The sequence below is a fragment of the Sus scrofa genome, chromosome 4 (assembly GCF_054392235.1).
Source record: "Sus scrofa isolate SSC_HxYL_T2T_F1_AM1 chromosome 4, Sscrofa_HxYL_maternal_Yorkshire_Landrace_v2.0, whole genome shotgun sequence".
In the NCBI taxonomy this organism is placed as follows: Eukaryota; Metazoa; Chordata; class Mammalia; order Artiodactyla; family Suidae; genus Sus; species Sus scrofa.
In genome coordinates this window covers 103,919,806-103,936,898 of record NC_139386.1, presented here as the reverse complement: position 1 = coordinate 103,936,898, position 17,093 = coordinate 103,919,806, and the positions used below count along the sequence as shown (strand labels likewise).

Below are 17,093 nucleotides of genomic sequence, written 5' to 3'. Positions count from 1 at the left end.
ACCCTTTCCCAGAATGTGGAGGCTCAAGTTGGGCAGCAAGAAACAATGCCCTGGCAGAAAACAACTGCCTGCAAGGGTTAACTGCCCTCTGTCATGGGACACGACCCCCCACCCATCCCTTGATCTTCCCCTCCTCCTTCTTCATTGTTCCTGCCACAAGTTTCCACCATGAACTCCAGCCACAGATCCTTTGTGAGCCTAGCATCTCCTCACAGTCAGGCTGGTGCCATCTTGAGCTCAGCCTGTCCTCCTCCGATGCCTTAATAAATCTCTCTTGCTTTACCAAAAAGCAAAAGATAAAAAAATGTACTGCCTTTGGTTTCAGTATTCTTTTAATTGAAGCAATAAGACAGGCCTGTGATTTCTGGTTTTTCCATTGCCTCGGGGGTGGGGCTGGGGGAGGTTGGTTTCAACATAAACTTATTTATACGTAGGAGAAATGTGCCATCTTTTAATTCTTTTAGAATTTGTTTGTTTTGGAGTCATTTCTTCTAGTGAACTTTTTGGTTGGTCCTGGAGCTTTCTTTGCAGGAATATTTTTAAAACTCTGATTAAACAACAACAACAACAACAACAACAAATGTAATCCTTGTAGAACTAGTCTGGTTCATTCCCCTAAAATCACTACTGGAATATGTTCAGTTCCTCTCAAAGCTTTCACCGGTTGGCCTTATGTGTTTGTGGTACTCATTTATTGTTTCCTCATGTCTACGAGTACAGTGATAATGACTTCCTTCTTTCCTCTTAACAGGGCTTTGTCAGTTTTAGTAGGCTTTTCAAAGAGGCAACCATTTACATTTTCTCTCCTGTAAATTTATATCTAACATTCAAATTCCTGAGATTTCTCTATAATTTCTGCTCCCATCTGCTTTTGTTGCTGCTGTTATTCTTTTTGTAACTTTTTGAAATGGAGATTTAGCTCACTAGCGATCAACCCTAATTTTCATAATTTGCATTCAATCTGTGTATTGTCCTCTAAAGACCGCTTTGCGGGCACCTTGTGCATGTATGTAGTGTTTTCCATTTTGTTTGATTAAGAACATTTTCTAATTTGCATTTTCACATCTGCTTTGTTACAAATTTCGACGGAAATTCTGTTAACAGTCAAGTTAAGAAGGGGAGAAGAGAGAGAGAGAGAAACCGAAGATTATAATCCGGGAGAGAGAGACTCAGAAGCTCTGAGAACTGTACCACCTGTTGGGAGGCGAAGGCACAGTCCTACACATTTTTGAGACGAGGGATCGTACCTGAAAGTGACATACTGACGTGTAATATGAAGTTCCCCAAGGACACATAATCCAGGTAAGCCCGTACCAAGCGGGCAGCAAGTCACTCAGAGAGAGACCCCTTACAAAGTTGGGAAAGAATGCCAAGCTTTTAAGCAGTTACACCTGCTAGTGTCAGAAGGAAGGGGGCGGGGTTAGGGCGGGGGCCTGGGCAGCGGGGAATGACCTTTACAGCCAAGCAGGCATTCCCACCTCTCTGGAGAGGTCTGGCAAAGGTATAATGCAGGCGCACATGGCACATTACAGCGTGGAGATAGGAGGTCCCAGAAGACACGGAGAGAGAGAGCTTTGTGCCTAAAGGTTAGGCCCTGAGAGGTGGCCGCTACTGTCTGCCGGCTTCTGCGGGAGCTGAACACTACAGCACACATCCGGGGATGAAAGGAAGGTTCCCGCGGGAGGACCAGGCAGCGCAAAATGGTTCCCTGACCGGGAATCGAACCCGGGCCGCGGCGGTGAAAGCGCCGAATCCTAGCCACTAGACCACCAGGGACTTGGAGGGCATACGCTTTTCTCCTTGCTTCTATCTAGAGGGACCTTTTCCCTTCGCTCTGGGAGGCCTTGGCCCTTCCGGCGGGAGGGGCAAGGGGACGGGGGCGGGGGGGCGGGTGGTGTCACCCGTCGTCCCAGAAACCCTCTCCTAAGGAAATGCCTTCCTTGCCCCTCCAAAAAAGGAGCCCGCAGGTGACGCACCGAGCGCCCGCGAGGCACGCCGGGTCTGCCAGTCCCGGGCGATTTGCCTCTCTCCGGCCGCACCTCAGAACTGCCCTGGCGACGCGCCTTTGCACGGCGGCCGCGTGAGGAGAGAAGCTCGCTGGGGCCGGGGAGCCGACGAGGTGCGCGGAGGAGGCGGGACGGGAAGCGCCCGGGGTGAGAAGGAGCCGAGCACCGGGACCCCGCATCTCGGTCGTCCGAAAGGACTCAGGGGGCTGCAGGAACCGAGACGCGGCCTTTCAAGCAAGGCTCCAGTGTCCTGAACTGGATTCCTTCTGGGCCTAAATCCGCGCAATCCCCGGATGGGCTGTCTCGGTTAACCGATCCCTTTGTGTTCCCCATTTCTGCTTAAAACAAAAACCAAAAAACAAAAATACAAAAACAAACCAAAGAACAAAAAAGCTTCTGTCTTCGGAAACTTCCAAAAGTCTGGCTCAAGAATTAATGATTAGAGGAATGAGAACATGCAGAGACAAAGAGCAGCAATCTGGCAGGAGAACCGGTAACAATTTTAACAATAAATCAGCTGTACAGTAGAAAATAAAGAATTGCATTGGGAAAAAACAAAAACAAAAAACAATAAATCACTCATATAGCTGGATCACAGGACCTGTGGTTCCTCCCTGAAGGACATAGATAACGATGTTTGACGCATATTCCTTAACTGTTTTTAGCAGAAACCAGACCCCCCCCCCCCAAAACACACACCAGATGGAAACTGCAGAAGGTGAGCACTATAGGCCCCGGCCCCGGTTAGAGCCAGAAGACCGCTGATGAGGATTCCTGAAACTTCACCATGTTACCTCACCATCAACCAGTCAGAGAACTGCCTGGGAGCCGATCACACACCCGACGACCCTCTCCCTCACAGTGTCTTCAAAGACACTTCCCTGAAAGCCATCCAGGAGTTCGGGTCTTTTGAGCCTTAGCCGCCCTTCTCCTTGCTTGGCACCCTGGAATAAACGCTGTACTTTCCTTCACCACAACCTGGTGTCAATTGATCGGCTTGGCTGCGCCATGGGCCAGCAGACCCCAGTGCGGGTGGATAACAGCTCTCCCCCGCCCCCAACCTGCTACACCTGCTGTTTTCTCCCCTTAGTCCATACCGACTCCACCCTCCCCCATACTCAGGTCAAGAAACGTGGAGTTCTCTCTGACGCCAGTTTTCCACACACCCCACATCCAATTAGTCAGGAATTCCAGTTTTCTCCTCTCTCAAGCATGTGGTGTGGACATTGACCTACACCCGCCCCCTTTCTGCTGTATCGCTATTGTGGTCGGGATCATTCTTTGTGGGGGGAGGGCTCTACCTGAGGATCCAAGCCTGTTTGGTAATACTCCCGGCCTCTGTTGGCTAGATGCCAGGGGGAAACCTTCCGTTCCCCCTTCCCTCAGTCCTGACAATAAAAATATCTCCAGTCAAGGCCTAGTGTCACAGAAGGGGCCGGGAGTGAGGGTGGGGGCCCAAACTGCCCTCGAATGAGAACCAGCGATGTGCACAGTCGCTCCTATTCCTGGTCTCTGAACTTGTGCAGGGGACTCTCGGGATCAGGGCGCAGGCGTGGATTCAACTCGGCCCCCCTGCTTCACTGGACGCTAGAATTTAAGATTTTCATCTTGAGATGGGGGCGGGGGGCGTTCTGCCATGAAGCCTCTTCTTTGGATCTGTCCTCCTACCTAAGCAGCCTCTTTTGAGCATGCCCACGAGGGCCAGCCAGGAAGAAGGCCGGGTCTGCTCGGTGAGGTTCCTCTCGCCCCTTCTGGATCTTCACGCCTCTTGGGGTTCAGCCTGCAGAGAAGCTTTCCGGGCCGCTTTATTCGAGCTTCCCCAGGCACCCCAGCGGAGGAGGTGCACCGGAAAGAGTAGGGCTTGATTGTGGCGCCAGACGCCTGGGGCCGCACCTCCATCCCCACTAGCGCAGGCTTGCGGGCTCCTGGAGAGGAGATCCCGTCCGCCCGGGACTTCCCCACTGCGTCAGCTTGAGCTCCCGAGACGCCCAAGCCAGGAGGGACACCTAGAGGAAACCCCTTCCCCACTTCTGTCCTGGCCACGAGGGACACCGCAGCAGTCCTGACTGAGAAAGAAAGGCCGTGGATCCTCTTATTGGGTAGGCGGAAGAAAGGTCAAAGGGAAAGATCAAAGAAAAGTCCTATGAGGTTTCAGGATCTATAGGTCCCACGAAGTTACCTCCTCTGGAACCGCTGTCCTCTCCATGACCGGCCAAGGCCAGTGGAGTCCTGGCTCTAGTCTGGCCAAGTAGACAAAACAGACAACAAGCACGTGGTCTGTCCGGGGCACTGGTGAGTAGGCAACCAACCCCTAGTGTTCGCATTTGGGAAGACTTGAACTTCCCTAGCCGCGATTTCCGCGCACTTCAAGGACGCAACTAACTGAATAATCTTTTAATCTTCCCAACTGCTCTTACTTGAGGAAAGGCTCGATCGGGTGTGAAGCAGAGATGATAACCGCTAGAGTAAGGAAAGCAACTATGGATGAGAATGTCTTTTTTTCTGCCACCCCCCCCCCCTAAAATTAATTGCACTTTCCCAGGTAGAGCCCCCAGGTTGGGCCCATTTTACTTTCGACGCACAGTTGGTGGAACCTAAGAGGAGTCTAGGAGGTTCACGGGTGAATATTTTTAAAGTATGGCAGTCATTTTCATTTAAGCGTTGTATTGGGACTTGCCTCTGTGGAGTAGCCCCGAAGAGAAACCTCTTGCTTCAGTCTCCTTCTGCTCAGACAACGGAGTGGAGAACGTCGCCAGAGGAGTGCCCTGCGGGGCTTTGGTCCCTTCTCCAGACCTCCTGGCGGACCCGGGGGGCCCAGGGAGAGCAGTGCTGCTCGCGCCCCGCCGCGCCCCGCCGCGCCCCGCGGCTGTGCAGGATTTCCAGCGGGAGTAAAAAGGTAGCAACCGCCACAGGGAGCGAGACGAGAGTGCCGTGACTCGGATTCGAACCGAGGTTGCTGCGGCCACAACGCAGAGTACTAACCACTATACGATCACGGCGCGCCACCGTGCCTACAACGGCGCGCGCCCGGGCTCCAGCGATGTTGAGGTAAAACCGTTCCAATTACTGCACTGTTTCCTGGACAACTGCAGGTGTTCGTAGTCTTCTCCCTTTCATGCCTGCCCTCCGTTTTCCACTCCCTTCCTCTCGGGTGGATGATAACACCAAACGAAACCAAAGCAAACCCAACCCAACGCCCACCCCTCATCTCCCTAAGTCCGGCACGTGCCTCTCCACAGGCCTCCTGGAAAGTCTCCTCGTCCTCGTTCCCGCCTCGCCGGCTTCCTTCTCGCCTCTTCGCTCTTCCTCGCTTTGACCAACCCTGTCCACCCCCTGGGTCCGGCTCCCGCCTCACAGACCGCGGCCGAGCCGAGGGAGGTCCGAGGCGAGGGAGGTCGGCGCCAGCGGCGCAGACGGTCGGGTGAAGGCGGGGCAAACGGGGGCGGGGGTTGGGGCGTCACCGAACCAAACCGGGCGTTCAGTTCCCCTGGGCCCCGCCCGGCTCAGTCCCGGGGCGTCTCCGGGGCGCTGGCGTCTGCGGCGGGTGTGGAGCAAGGCGCGGCGGGCACGCTCGGCTGACCTTCTGCTTCGGGATCGCCCGACGCACGGCTTCCAACGCAGGACCAACACGCTGCGTGGGCTCCACCTGCCCGGTTTTCCCAGGCTTTGGCGCCGTGGCCGCGGTCCTGCGAAAGGCGCGTGGCTCCGCCTAGCGTGGAACGAGTGCGTGCTCTCCGAGGGGGATGGGAGAGGAGGAGAGGTGCAGGGGGGAGTGTCTCTGTGGCGCAATCGGTTAGCGCGTTCGGCTGTTAACCGAAAGGTTGGTGGTTCGAGCCCACCCAGGGACGCTTGGGCCACCTATTTTAGGAAAGTGAACGCTCTGCCCTTCTTTCCGCCCTGCGCATCCTCTCCCGGGGGAAACCCGCAAATCCTCGAAAGAGCACAACTGTCATCGTTACTCCCTGAGTTCCTTGTAACAAAGGAGTTGCTTCCGTCATTTGCTTGCACCTACTAGTAGTTATCTAACCCTTTCCATATACTTTTCAAGTTGCTTCTATGATGTAACGGTTGCAAATCATGCTGTAGTCATCCTTCTCGTACACAGATCTTTGGCCCTTTATGCAAGTACTTCTATAGTGAAGAGTTCTGGAAGAGCAATTGCTCTGTCATAATGTTTACGTGGTTTGTATATGACCCCACTTCGGCTCCATTGTTGGCTTATTGGCGACAAGCCTTTCTTTTGTTCCCTTAGCGACTGTTTTAGGCTCAAGAGCACACACCTGTAACCACAGCCGGCCTTCAAGTGAGGCCATGCCTCTTCACAGTTCTCTCCTGCTGGTCTTTACGCTATTGTTGCCGTGCATCTTACCTTGCATATGTTATAAACACCACAATCCATCGCTGTTACTTAAAAAATAATGATCTATCCCATGTTTCCAAAGAGATTTAAATGGTAAGAAAAATCTTATGTATTTTCCCATACAGATACCTTTTCTGTTGTCTGTCATCCTTTTGGGAACATCCAGATTTCCACCTGGTGTCACTGGACTTTCTTTCTTTCTTTCTTTCTCTCTTTCTTTCTTTCTTTCTTTCTTTCTTTCTTTCTTTCTTTCTTTCTTTCTCTCTTTCCCTCTTTCTCTCTTTCTCTCTTTCTTTCTCTCTTTCTTTCTTTCTTCCTTTCTTTCTCTTTCTTTCTTCCTTTCTTTCTCTCTTTCTTTCTTTCTCTCTCTCTTTCTTTCTTTCTCTCTCTCTTTCTTTCTTTCTTTCTCCCTTTCTTTCTTTCTCTCTTTCTTTCTTTCTTTCTCTTCCTTCCTTTCTTCCTTTTTTTTTTTTTTAACATTTCTTATAGCGTGGGCCTGCTGGTGATGAATTCTTTCAGCATTTGTATGTCCATAGATGTCAGTTTTGAAAGACATTTCTTGGGGAGGAGGTACGGAATTCTACACTGACTCCCTCCTCCTCCCTGCCCCCTCAGTCCTTTAAAGGTGTTGTCTCCACTGTCTTCTCACTGGCACTGCTTCTGCTGAGAAAGCTGACATAATCTTTATTTTTGTTTTCTGTATGTACATGTCTTCCCTCCCTGACTGGTACGGAGGTAGTTTTCTTTTTCAGTGGAGTTGGGCGGTTTAATTATGATGACTAGCTGTGGCTTTCTTCCTGTCTCTTGTGCTCATGTGGTTCATTTGGCTCCAGCGAAGACTGGCCAGAATGATTCCGGATTTCATCCTGCCAAGCAGCCTGTTTATTTGAGGGGAGAAAAGCCACCAGTCCCAGACACTCATTCCTCTTCCCTTATCTCTCTGGACTGTGTTTTTGTTTTCTTTGGATGCATGCAACCCAATGACTGGTTTCCCTCCTGTACCACTAGGGTGCATTAACATGACTGTAACTGTCTGTCTATCATTCCTTGACAGTGTTGGGCTATTATCCAAAAATTACACCAGCTGAGACAAATTGTTGTTGGAACCACCGAGTCCTGCACCTCCTAATGCATCTTGTGCAGACCTGGATCCTTCGAGGTTTTGCCTCCACCTTCCCTTGGTTGTTCTGTGGAATCTCATTAGCAAAAATGAGCTCTTTAGCTTTTACGTTCTGAATATGGTAGGACATTCCCTCCCTCCCTCCCTCTCTCCCTCCCTCTCTCTCTCATTTGAGAGAATGTGCCTGCGTCTGTCTGTTTGTCCCTCCTACTCTACACTGCCCCCAGTCAATACCTTTTTAAAATAAACAGGTGTCTCAGAAATACAGCAGGTCTCCGGTGACAGTTCCTTGCTTCCTGGGGCTTCCCATGTATCTTATACTTCTTCAAGTGACATGATGGCTACGTTCGCCAATATCCCGTAGAGGAACCCACACCTCCTCTTAACCTGCTAAACGGTGGCCACTCTGCAAGCCATAATAATATCTGGCAGCCTTGTAGCAAGATGGTGCTCTGCTCTTTCTATCTGAATTAGGAATTCTCCAGGCAAGGATTATACATTAATTAACCCAGTTTAGTATCAGTCAATGAACATAAAGAGAACAATAGGTCCTAAAATTGCAACTTGAGCTGAATCATAATAGAGAAATGCACCTTAGAATCATATATTGGATGGTACCTAAAAAAATGTTCACTCCAAAGTTGTAAGCGAAGTCATTAAGTATTCTAAGAATTATGAGACTTAATGTTTGGTTAAAAGATATGATGTAGTGTATTTATTTTACTAGAATGTATAATTTTAAAATGTTTAAACTTACATATGAGCACTAAGGTTTGCTGTGGGGCCAGTAAAACCAGAAGAGGAAATTTAGGCAGTTCAGGGTCATGAACATTTTGAAGAGAAAATAAATCCAAGATGTGTACATGCTAGAATGCTGGACTACCAGTAGAAATTCCCCAACCTGTGTGAGGCATACAAGGGGCCCTCTTCAGAAGTACAGCATGACACGATTATGCCATCATGTGTCAATTATTAGAATTTTTGAAGTCTTTAAAAGTGTATTTCTTCTTTGAGTTATCACTGACGACCACTGATTTATCTAGAGCTAAACTGTTTGTTTGCTTCTCCTGTGTTACATGTCACCAAGAAAGAAAGTTCGCGGAACAAACAAACAAACAAACAAACAAACCCCACAGTGGATGCCATCCGCTGGGGCGCTGGAACAAGAAGCCGAAGAGACTACCCCACTTTGGAGAGAAGCATAACAGAAAAGGTACTGCATACCAGGATGCTCTGTCTGCTTGGACTCGGACTGGAAGGTCCTTCCCATTTCTGTCAGGTGGGAGCCCTCGGTGCTCCCTGCAGGGCACAGAGAGACAAGCAAGAGCCAAGGGGCACCTGCCGTTTCCTGAAGCCTCTCTCCCGAGGTAGGCGAGGTAGGCGCTTCCAGCCCTCAGGCTGACCCCAGACCCCGCTGCCCACCAAGGCAACCGGCAGTTGCCCGGGAGGCGGCGCGCGCGGGGGGGGGGGGGCGGGGAAGGGTGGGGGGGTAGGCAGCGGGTGTTGGGGGGGATGGATGACAGCCTAGTCGTGTTCCTACAAGCACAGGGCGCCGCCTGGCCTTGCTCTGGGGAGAGCCGAACACAACACCTTCAGCCTGAAGAGAACGGATTCCAGGTTTCCGAAGAGGCGAGAAGGGCCTTCTCGTGAGGACAAAGCCTTCCCCTGGCCTTGGAGGCCGGGTCCCGCAGAAGCTGGTTCTGATAGAGACACCAAAGGGAGGCAGCAACGGCGGCCCGAGCAGTGATCTTGACGTGAGGTGTCTGCAAGTTCCTCCAAGTGGTGTCCCAGTTCATACCCAGGGAGAGAAAGTGAGCAAACAAAGGTGGGAAAGTGTTAGGTGTGCGATTGGGTAGGGAATGGACGATGCTAGCATCTCAAATGTTCTGTACGTTTCAAATGCTTTCTGTTTTTGTTTCCTGAATGGGTTTTTGGAGCTCAAGTTCCAGGCTGCCTTTGGATGAAAAAAAAAGTCTGAGCCGTTAGGTTTCTGAGATGAAGGAAGAAAACAGTGGCCCGGGGGCGCATCGCCTCTCGTCCCCCTTCCGTTTCCCCGTTTCCGCATCAGGGGTCATGTCACCAACGCAGGGGTGATGTCCCCAATCCCGAGGCCATCCAGCGATAGGGACCCACACGAACTGAGCTGGTCACCTAGGGTTCTGTGCATGTGGGCCTCCTGGCAAACCAAACTCCCCGTGTTCAGGAAGATTTGCGGAAGAGAACTGAGGTGGCAAAAAAACCCCCGCTTTCCTGACCGGGAATCGCACCCGCACCCGGGCCGCGGCAGTGAAGGCGCCCGAAATCCTAGCCACCAGACCACCAGGGAGCCGCAAGCACCTGCGACCCCCCCCCCAATTCCCGCCCTTCCGGCCCCCCCCCCCCCGCGTCCCCAAATTTGACCTCTCCAGTTGAACCTTGCCCCAGCAAAGGGTGAATTTCTGGGGAGGGCAGAACACAAAAGGAGGCGATGCCCAGCACCCGGAGGCTGCATGCGTCTGTCCAGGGTTCCTAGCCCCTTGTCCTGTTGCTCATCTTCCTCCCCTTCTCCTGGCCTGGGCTTCGCGTCGGGCTCCGAGGCCAGGCCACGAGGTCAGCCGGCTGGGCTCCACCCTGGTCTAGCCTGAGCTCTTCTGGGCAGCGGAGCCAAGAAGAGCGGAGCCCTTTCCGACCCTCGGGCTCCTCCGGACCCTGGGGCGGCCGACTTGGCTCTCAGCGGGGGACGGGAGCCGATTGCTCTCCTGCCAGATCTTCCAGACCCACTCCAAGGGCTCTCCTGATAACAGGCACAGGTACGGGGTCCTTTTCCTCCGCGACCAGCTCAAGCCGTGGAGCCAGAAATCATTCTTCTACGTGTCTTTAGGGAGTTGGGCTCGCTCTCTTTTGTTCTGTCACGCACATGAACGTGTTCCGTCCGAAAGTGTGCTGTGGGGAGGGAAAGCCACGTGTGCTTCCCAGGGATGAACTTCTTGGTTTTCGGAGACAGTAGCACGTGTCCACGTGTAGAGGAGATAATAGGCGCCAGACGAGAAGGCCAGAGCATTTCCAGATGTAAAGACCCGGCCTCCTCCGGTGCCCTGGTTGGACTGCGTGTGGCCTCGTGTCCAAAGTGACTCAGAGCAGAGAAAGAAGGGCTGGTTGCGAGTGCTGAGTTGGTCTTCAGGCAGTAAGGGAACTCCTCCCCAGTATCGTGGGGATGGAACATGCAGCTGCGAACGCTGCCACAACTCAGCCCCCGGCCCTCTTTTAGCTTTGTCACTGGGACTGGATGGTGGGGGGGTGGGGGCGGAAACGACGGGAAAAAGAAAGGTGAGCAGGCCTCTGTTTCCGCCCGGTTTCGAACCGGGGACCTTTCGCGTGTGAGGCGAACGTGATAACCACTACACTACGGAAACCCGGCGGGCGCGGGAAGCGCCCCGCACATCCGTGAAAAGCGTCGGTCGCTCCTGCCACCACCATCCTGGCCGCCGATCTTTCCAGTTGAAGAATGAACCCGGAAGCACCAGCAACAATCCCCTGGAGCAAGGAGACTGCGGCTCCTGAGAAGCCCTCGCTTAGTGCTTCCCGCCTCCTTCCAAGCGAGGCGTCGGGACCCCGCCGTCCGCCGTTTCCAGTTCCACAACTAAGCGCCCGAGGGCAGGAGTCGCCCCCTCTGACTCGCCAGCTCCCCGAATTTCCACTTGTTCTTTAAAATGGATTCTCTTTCCTTGGTGAACAAGATTTCTGATTTCCTTCTTTTTTTTTTTTTTTTTTTTTTTTTTGATTTCCTTCTGATTTCTCATGGCATCCATATTCTGAAGAGCTCGAACCTATCATTTGAAGTTCCTCTCTGATGATCTCAATATCTCAGTCACCAGCGAGTCCGTTTCTACGTTTTCCTCCCCCATCCCACCCCCTTGGCTCCTGTTCCTTTGTAATCCTAGACTATTGTGGCTGTATGATGAACCAACCTGCTGTGTGAAAAATGATGGACAGTTTCCTGACGCTATTTTTCTCTGAAGATCGTTCCCCCTCTCCCGCAGCAGGCAGCGGAGGGGGCAGAAGACCTCGAGCCAGTCCTTGACTAAGCTGACTTGCGCTTTGTTTGCCCTCAGGGGAAGTCTCAGTCCAGAGCTCGTTTGCTCACATTGCCATGCTGAAGGCAGGGAGGGCTCCGACCTGAGACCTTGAGCTGTTTCCTTGCTTGGGTCCCTCCTCTTGGTGAATTCTGAACTTGAGTTTTGATCTCCTTACTAAGGAGATACCGCGATACTGCTGAAAATTCCACTCTCTCACAGCCACAAGCTGCTTGCCTTCACAGCCTCTTACACGTGCACACGGCTTAATTTGCAAAGGTCTTCAGGGGAAATCCCGAAGCAAGCATCCGGCTCCCGCATCAGCCCCCTCCAGGATCTTGGCGCCTCAGGTCTGAATCCTTGGACAGCTCCGCCTTTCTGTGTCTCCATTTCCTCCTCCCCCTCCTCTTCCTCCTTCCTTTTCTTCTCCTTCTCCTCCTTCTCTTCTTTCTCATCCTCCTTCTCTTCTCTTCTCTCCAGATTTACCAGAATATCTCAAGGGTTGCTGTGTTCCCTGACCCTCAGCAGCTGCCTCTTCTGCCCCCAGCCCCAGCTTTTCAGTTGTCTGTGCCTTGCCGAGAACTGGCACATTGCCCTAAGGGGGAAAAGTAGAGAATCCGGCTCATTCCAACGAGCTTCTCCTCCCTCTAGAGCTGACCCTGTGGGTCCTTGCTGCATCGGTATTTCTCCAAAGACCTCCAACGGCATTCCTTTAAGCCAGATTTTATGTAGCTGTTTTCAGGGCGGATGCTGGTTGCCCGCAAGCACTCCCTCATAACCGAAAGAGGCAATCTTCTCTAACTTCGAGATAAAGAATATGGCCCTCCTTTGATCTTACAAACGAAACAAAGTTAAAAAAGAAAAAAAAAAAGCAGCCAAAAAGGCTGGATCCTCTGGTGCGTATTTGGACTTTTCTTGTAACACCTAAGACAAGTCTGCTGTATATGCATAGCTCTTGCGAGAAGCAAGTGTGAAAGATTGTCTACCAGGAGCTAGAGAATCCTCATGCCTGTCCAAGGTCCAAGGATCTGATGAAGATGGACCCAGTGCCCCTGCTGCAGTGCGATCACCGTCAAAATGCACCAGTTTTCCAAATGCTGGTCACTAATGGGGGGAGGGGAGATGAAATCAACTAAACCACTGAACACTCCCACTTTATTCTGTGGAACATTGAATGTCAGCAGGGGTACAGTGAGATGTGGAAACAAAACACTTAATCCCGACAATAATTACCGCTTTCCCGGAGCTCTACTGTGTGACCAGCATTGTTCCTGAGTGCTTTACGGTGTGATAACTTACTGTGTCCATGTAACCGCCCTGGTAAGATAGTGAAGGACATCACCACCCCTTGTTGCAGAGAAGAACACTGAGTGAGGCACTGAAAACCCAGGCTCACCTTTCTCAGAGTCCCACCCCAGGGATGGTGAGAGCCAGCACTCAGCCCCGGGCAGGTTGCCTCCGGAGCCCCTCCCCTTGGCCATGATGCTCCGTGGTAACCGAGAAGACAGCCACGAAGATTTGCATCCCCTCCTTCTTGTCCAAGGTTTCTAAGAGAAAAAGAAAACCAAAAAGAAGGCCTGAACACTCCCCAAACTATGTAACGAAAATGCAGAGGAATAGGGTGTTTGTTCTAATAGGTGAAATTAAGCTGCCCTTATTTAAAAGGAGGAGGAGGAGGAGGAGGAGGAGGAGGAGAATCTCAGAACCAAGGAGGGAGAAGTCCTGTAATCGTTCCTGGGTTCTGCATCTTCAGGATCTTCAGGTAGCTAGGCCCTGAAACCTTAGCGGTCACATAAGAGCCTCATGGCCTGATCTTCCTACGAATTCAACACAGACCAAAAACCTTGGATGGGCCTGCCTTGATGTTCGATATTGTCAAGGAGCCAAAGTCCTAAAACATCACCTTTGCTTTGGTACCTGCTACAACGCGAGAGTGTGGCGAAGGAATCGGACGTTGCAAGTCCAATAGAATGAGCCACGCGGCAGGACCCGGAGACCCCACCCCCACGACTTGGCAGGGGTGGACACCTGAGAAGCACGGCGCTGAAAGGGCTTTCAAGAGAGGAACACTGGGATCAGGGGGCGCGGAGCAGTGGAGGGGGCGGCGGAGGGCGGGACGGGGGGCGGGGAGAGATCATCCTACGGTTTCCTGGATTCCAAGCGCCGCATATTCCCGAGAGTGGAGAGCACTGACAGCCGGCTTCTCCCAAAGGGCCACCGAGGCGCGGGTCCGCTGTCCCGGCGGGGCGGCGTCTACACTGTTCAGGAGCGGGGTCGCCCTGGATCAAACGCAGCACCTCCCGCCCACCACCACCTGGCCGCCTCCTGCGGCTTCCCGAAGCTGGGGAGTCAGCCGTGGCGACCCCTGCACTCAGGCCCGTAGCTGCGGATCTGGAGACCCTGCGTTGGGTGTATGACGGAAGGAAGGATCCTCGCTTCACGGGAGGCGAGGAGACCTAAAGAACCAGGGCCTCTCGGGAGCCTCCCCGAGAGATCGCTGGAGCTCCCAGCATTAGTCCTCAGTGTATTGAAAAAGTCGGTGGTCGGGACCGCGGTGGCCAAGACCTACGGTTTTCACAGATACAGCGAGGGAGAAGGGCGCGGTTTCGGTTTCCGTAGTGTAGTGGTTATCACGTTCGCCTCACACGCGAAAGGTCCCCGGTTCGAAGCCGGGCGGAAACAGCCCACGCCCTCTTTATTTACTTATTATCTATTTACTTTTCCTCCTTTCCCCCGAAATTTACATTCCATTCAAAAAAGTGAAAGGGGCTGAGGAGTGCGGCAACCTGCGTAACTGCACTTTCCTTTCCCCAAGACACTTGGGAGGAATTCTGTTACTACTACCTGGGAAGGAGCGCTCCTTACTCTGCTCTGGGTCACAGTGGAGACCAGGCCACAGACAGTTAGTCCAAGGAGAACGCGGGACAAGGCCGACCTCGGGTTATCTTTACAGATCCCCTCGCCTTCCCACCTGGCACCTAAATCTCTACGTGCTGACTCCTACTACGTCTCTGAAAACCAAGGAGGTCATCCCCGTGAAGCACACTGGACTTTGCCAGCCCCCAGCGCACATGCGGAACGCGGTCATTTGCGTGACAGAACAAAAGAGACCGAACCCAAATCGCTACCGGGGGACCGGCGAAGGGACGGCGGGGGGGGGGGGGGGTCCGACCCAAAGACGCGTCGATGACGATGTTCAGGCTGCACGGTTCGAGCTGGTCGCGGAGGAAAAGGAGTCCGTACCCGTGCCTTTACCAGGAGAGCCCCTGGAGTCGGGTCAGAGCATCACCTGCTGAGAGCCGAGTCTGCCCCAGACTCCTGAGGAAACGGAGGCTCAGAAAGAGAGCGCAAGGGCCGGGTGCCTCGCACAACTGCCCTCAGTCCCGGCCCGCTGGGAAGCATCTCCTTTCTTGCCCTTCGCACCTCAGCAATTTGATCTTTGACATCACGCCGTGTTTACCAGGAGACGCTAGGCCCCTCCACCCCCGCAGCCGCCCTGTTCCCTGGTGGTCTAGTGGCTAGGATTCGGCGCTTTCACCGCCGCGGCCCGGGTTCGATTCCCGGTCAGGGAAGCTTCTTTTCGCAGCATCTTCACCCAGGCCCGCAGGAGGCGGAAGGTGCGACGCCCTCGTCGTCCCCCAGTGATGTGTGATAGGTGTTCCAGAGGGAGGGCTCCTCTCCCGGCTGGGGGCGGGGGCAAGGAGAAGAGAGAGTTGGTTGAGTCCTATCTAGTCTACCCACAGAGAGGTAAATTCGGGTGTACCTGGTGGGTGCAAGAAGAAAATTCCAGTGGATGGTAAGGGTGAATCTCCAACAGTTTCGAGGTTCTAGGGACTTCTAATCATTGACAGACGTACGCATGATCGGACCGAAAGTGCTATGGAGGAGCTAGAGATGTATTATCAGGTACAGGATTCTGTAGGTTGTGACGATTTGTCTCGGATGGGTTAATTTTTGCAGAGACACCCAGACACCATCAAGGAATCACATGGAGGCAGTTGTTAGCATGCTAACACGGCCTTGAAGAGGAGGGTGACCGGTCATGAGGCGCCGCATCCAAGATGGCAAACGTGTATTCATGAGGAAAAGGGAAGAGGAGTAAATATCTGAGACCAGTGGGGGGGTCCCCCGGGGGTCCCCACCCTTCCCCTGCACCCATAAACTGCTTAGTAGGAAGCTACTGGGAGTCATTCTGGTCAGTACTGTCTGGACCCTCGTGAGTGGGTCACCACCAAAACCAATTACAATTATTAGAAGACTGTCTAAGCATCCTGGAAGTCCAGTTGCTGAACGTGTGCCAGAGAGTGTCTCCCGGTAAGGTGCACAGTCGACTTTTGTTGTACCTCTGGCTTGACTGAATCAGGAGGGTGCCACGCCCCTCGTTAAAGTATCATTCTGAAGCATACAAAGTTTGCGGTGATGGCCAGGACGTGAAGAAAACACTCCTTCATCGAGTTTGAAAAATGGAATGACAAAGTGGCACACCTCCAACCGAAATCACACTAGGAACACATAAGGAGATGCCTTCAGCTCCTGACAAAGGCGGAGTGGCAAAAATCAGGTCTACCCTCTTGCCCTCTTGCCGGAAATCACACCCTCCCTCTCTTGCCAGCTCCCACAATGTGGGGAGGGGAGGGGCAGATCATGCCGGCTTTCTAGATGCAGGTAATCAGGCAACAAAGGACAGCAAACCTCTAGACACGAGAAGCAAAGCAGGTGAGTCCTCTCAGAGCGGTTCCAGGCTGGGCCTGAGGAGGGGGATCCGCGGTCAGCTCCTTGTATTGTGGAGATGAAGCTGAGTGTTGGTGGAGAGCAACATAGAGCAAAGATCCAGTGAGGAGAGAGAGAGTGAGCAGCAAGCTGAAGAGAGAACCCAGAAGCATGAAAGGCTCTCCTTCGAGTACTCAGCAGAGTTCCGATGGGACCATGCTTATGGAGAAAAATGCCTGAGACCAAGGAAAGGAACGCTTGAAAAGATCATGGAACAATGCGTGGTGCTCAGACAGGACAGGCAATTGTATTCGCTCTCGGGACCAGACTGGACTATTCACAAGTAATGCGCCGTTGGGGAGGACATTCAGGAAGCACTTGTCTCGGCAGTGGGAATAAGCCACCTAGACGGAACTACCTTTAAAAAAAAAAAATTCATAAAGCAAGCTGCAAAGGGATCAAACGGTTTACAACTCGCTTAGCTGCACCCCAAAACAAAACTCAAGAAAATTTATAGCAATACCAAAATAGCTGGTACCAGAAGGGAAGATTTTCTTTTCTTTTTTCTATTTCTTTCTCTCTCTCTCTTCCTTCCTTCCTTCCTTCCTTCCTTCCTTCCTTCCTTCCTTCCTTCCTTTCTGTCTTTCTTTCTTTCTCTCTTTTGGACATTTACAAGGGATGCTCTCTGGCCAGGGTGGAACCCGAGCCACAGCAGGGATTTGAGCTGCTGCAGTGACAGCACCGGATCCCTACTCCTGTGTGCCACAGGGGAACGCAGAAGGGAAATTTTGACAATGCCCAGCATCCAAAGGAAAAAATGCCAGGCCGGCAAAGAAGCAGGAAAA

At 52.6% G+C, this 17,093-nt stretch overlaps 6 non-coding genes across 6 annotated transcripts; 3 read left to right on the top strand and 3 right to left on the bottom strand.

Annotated features, from left to right (window-relative positions):
* Positions 1 to 1,704: 1,704 nt before the first annotated feature.
* On the bottom strand, positions 1,705 to 1,776 carry TRNAE-UUC (transfer RNA glutamic acid (anticodon UUC)). Its single transcript has one exon. It is a non-coding gene; the product is annotated as a tRNA-Glu (tRNA).
* Positions 1,777 to 4,933: 3,157 nt separating this feature from the next.
* On the bottom strand, positions 4,934 to 5,005 carry TRNAH-GUG (transfer RNA histidin (anticodon GUG)). Its single transcript has one exon. It is a non-coding gene; the product is annotated as a tRNA-His (tRNA).
* A 775-nt stretch (positions 5,006 to 5,780) lies between these two features.
* Positions 5,781 to 5,854, top strand: TRNAN-GUU (transfer RNA asparagine (anticodon GUU)). Its single transcript has one exon. It is a non-coding gene; the product is annotated as a tRNA-Asn (tRNA).
* A 4,951-nt stretch (positions 5,855 to 10,805) lies between these two features.
* Positions 10,806 to 10,878, bottom strand: TRNAV-CAC (transfer RNA valine (anticodon CAC)). The gene has a single exon. It is a non-coding gene; the product is annotated as a tRNA-Val (tRNA).
* A 3,269-nt stretch (positions 10,879 to 14,147) lies between these two features.
* TRNAV-CAC (transfer RNA valine (anticodon CAC)) lies at positions 14,148 to 14,220 on the top strand. Its single transcript has one exon. It is a non-coding gene; the product is annotated as a tRNA-Val (tRNA).
* Positions 14,221 to 15,038: 818 nt separating this feature from the next.
* On the top strand, positions 15,039 to 15,110 carry TRNAE-UUC (transfer RNA glutamic acid (anticodon UUC)). Its single transcript has one exon. It is a non-coding gene; the product is annotated as a tRNA-Glu (tRNA).
* The last annotated feature ends 1,983 nt before the right edge of the window (positions 15,111 to 17,093 follow it).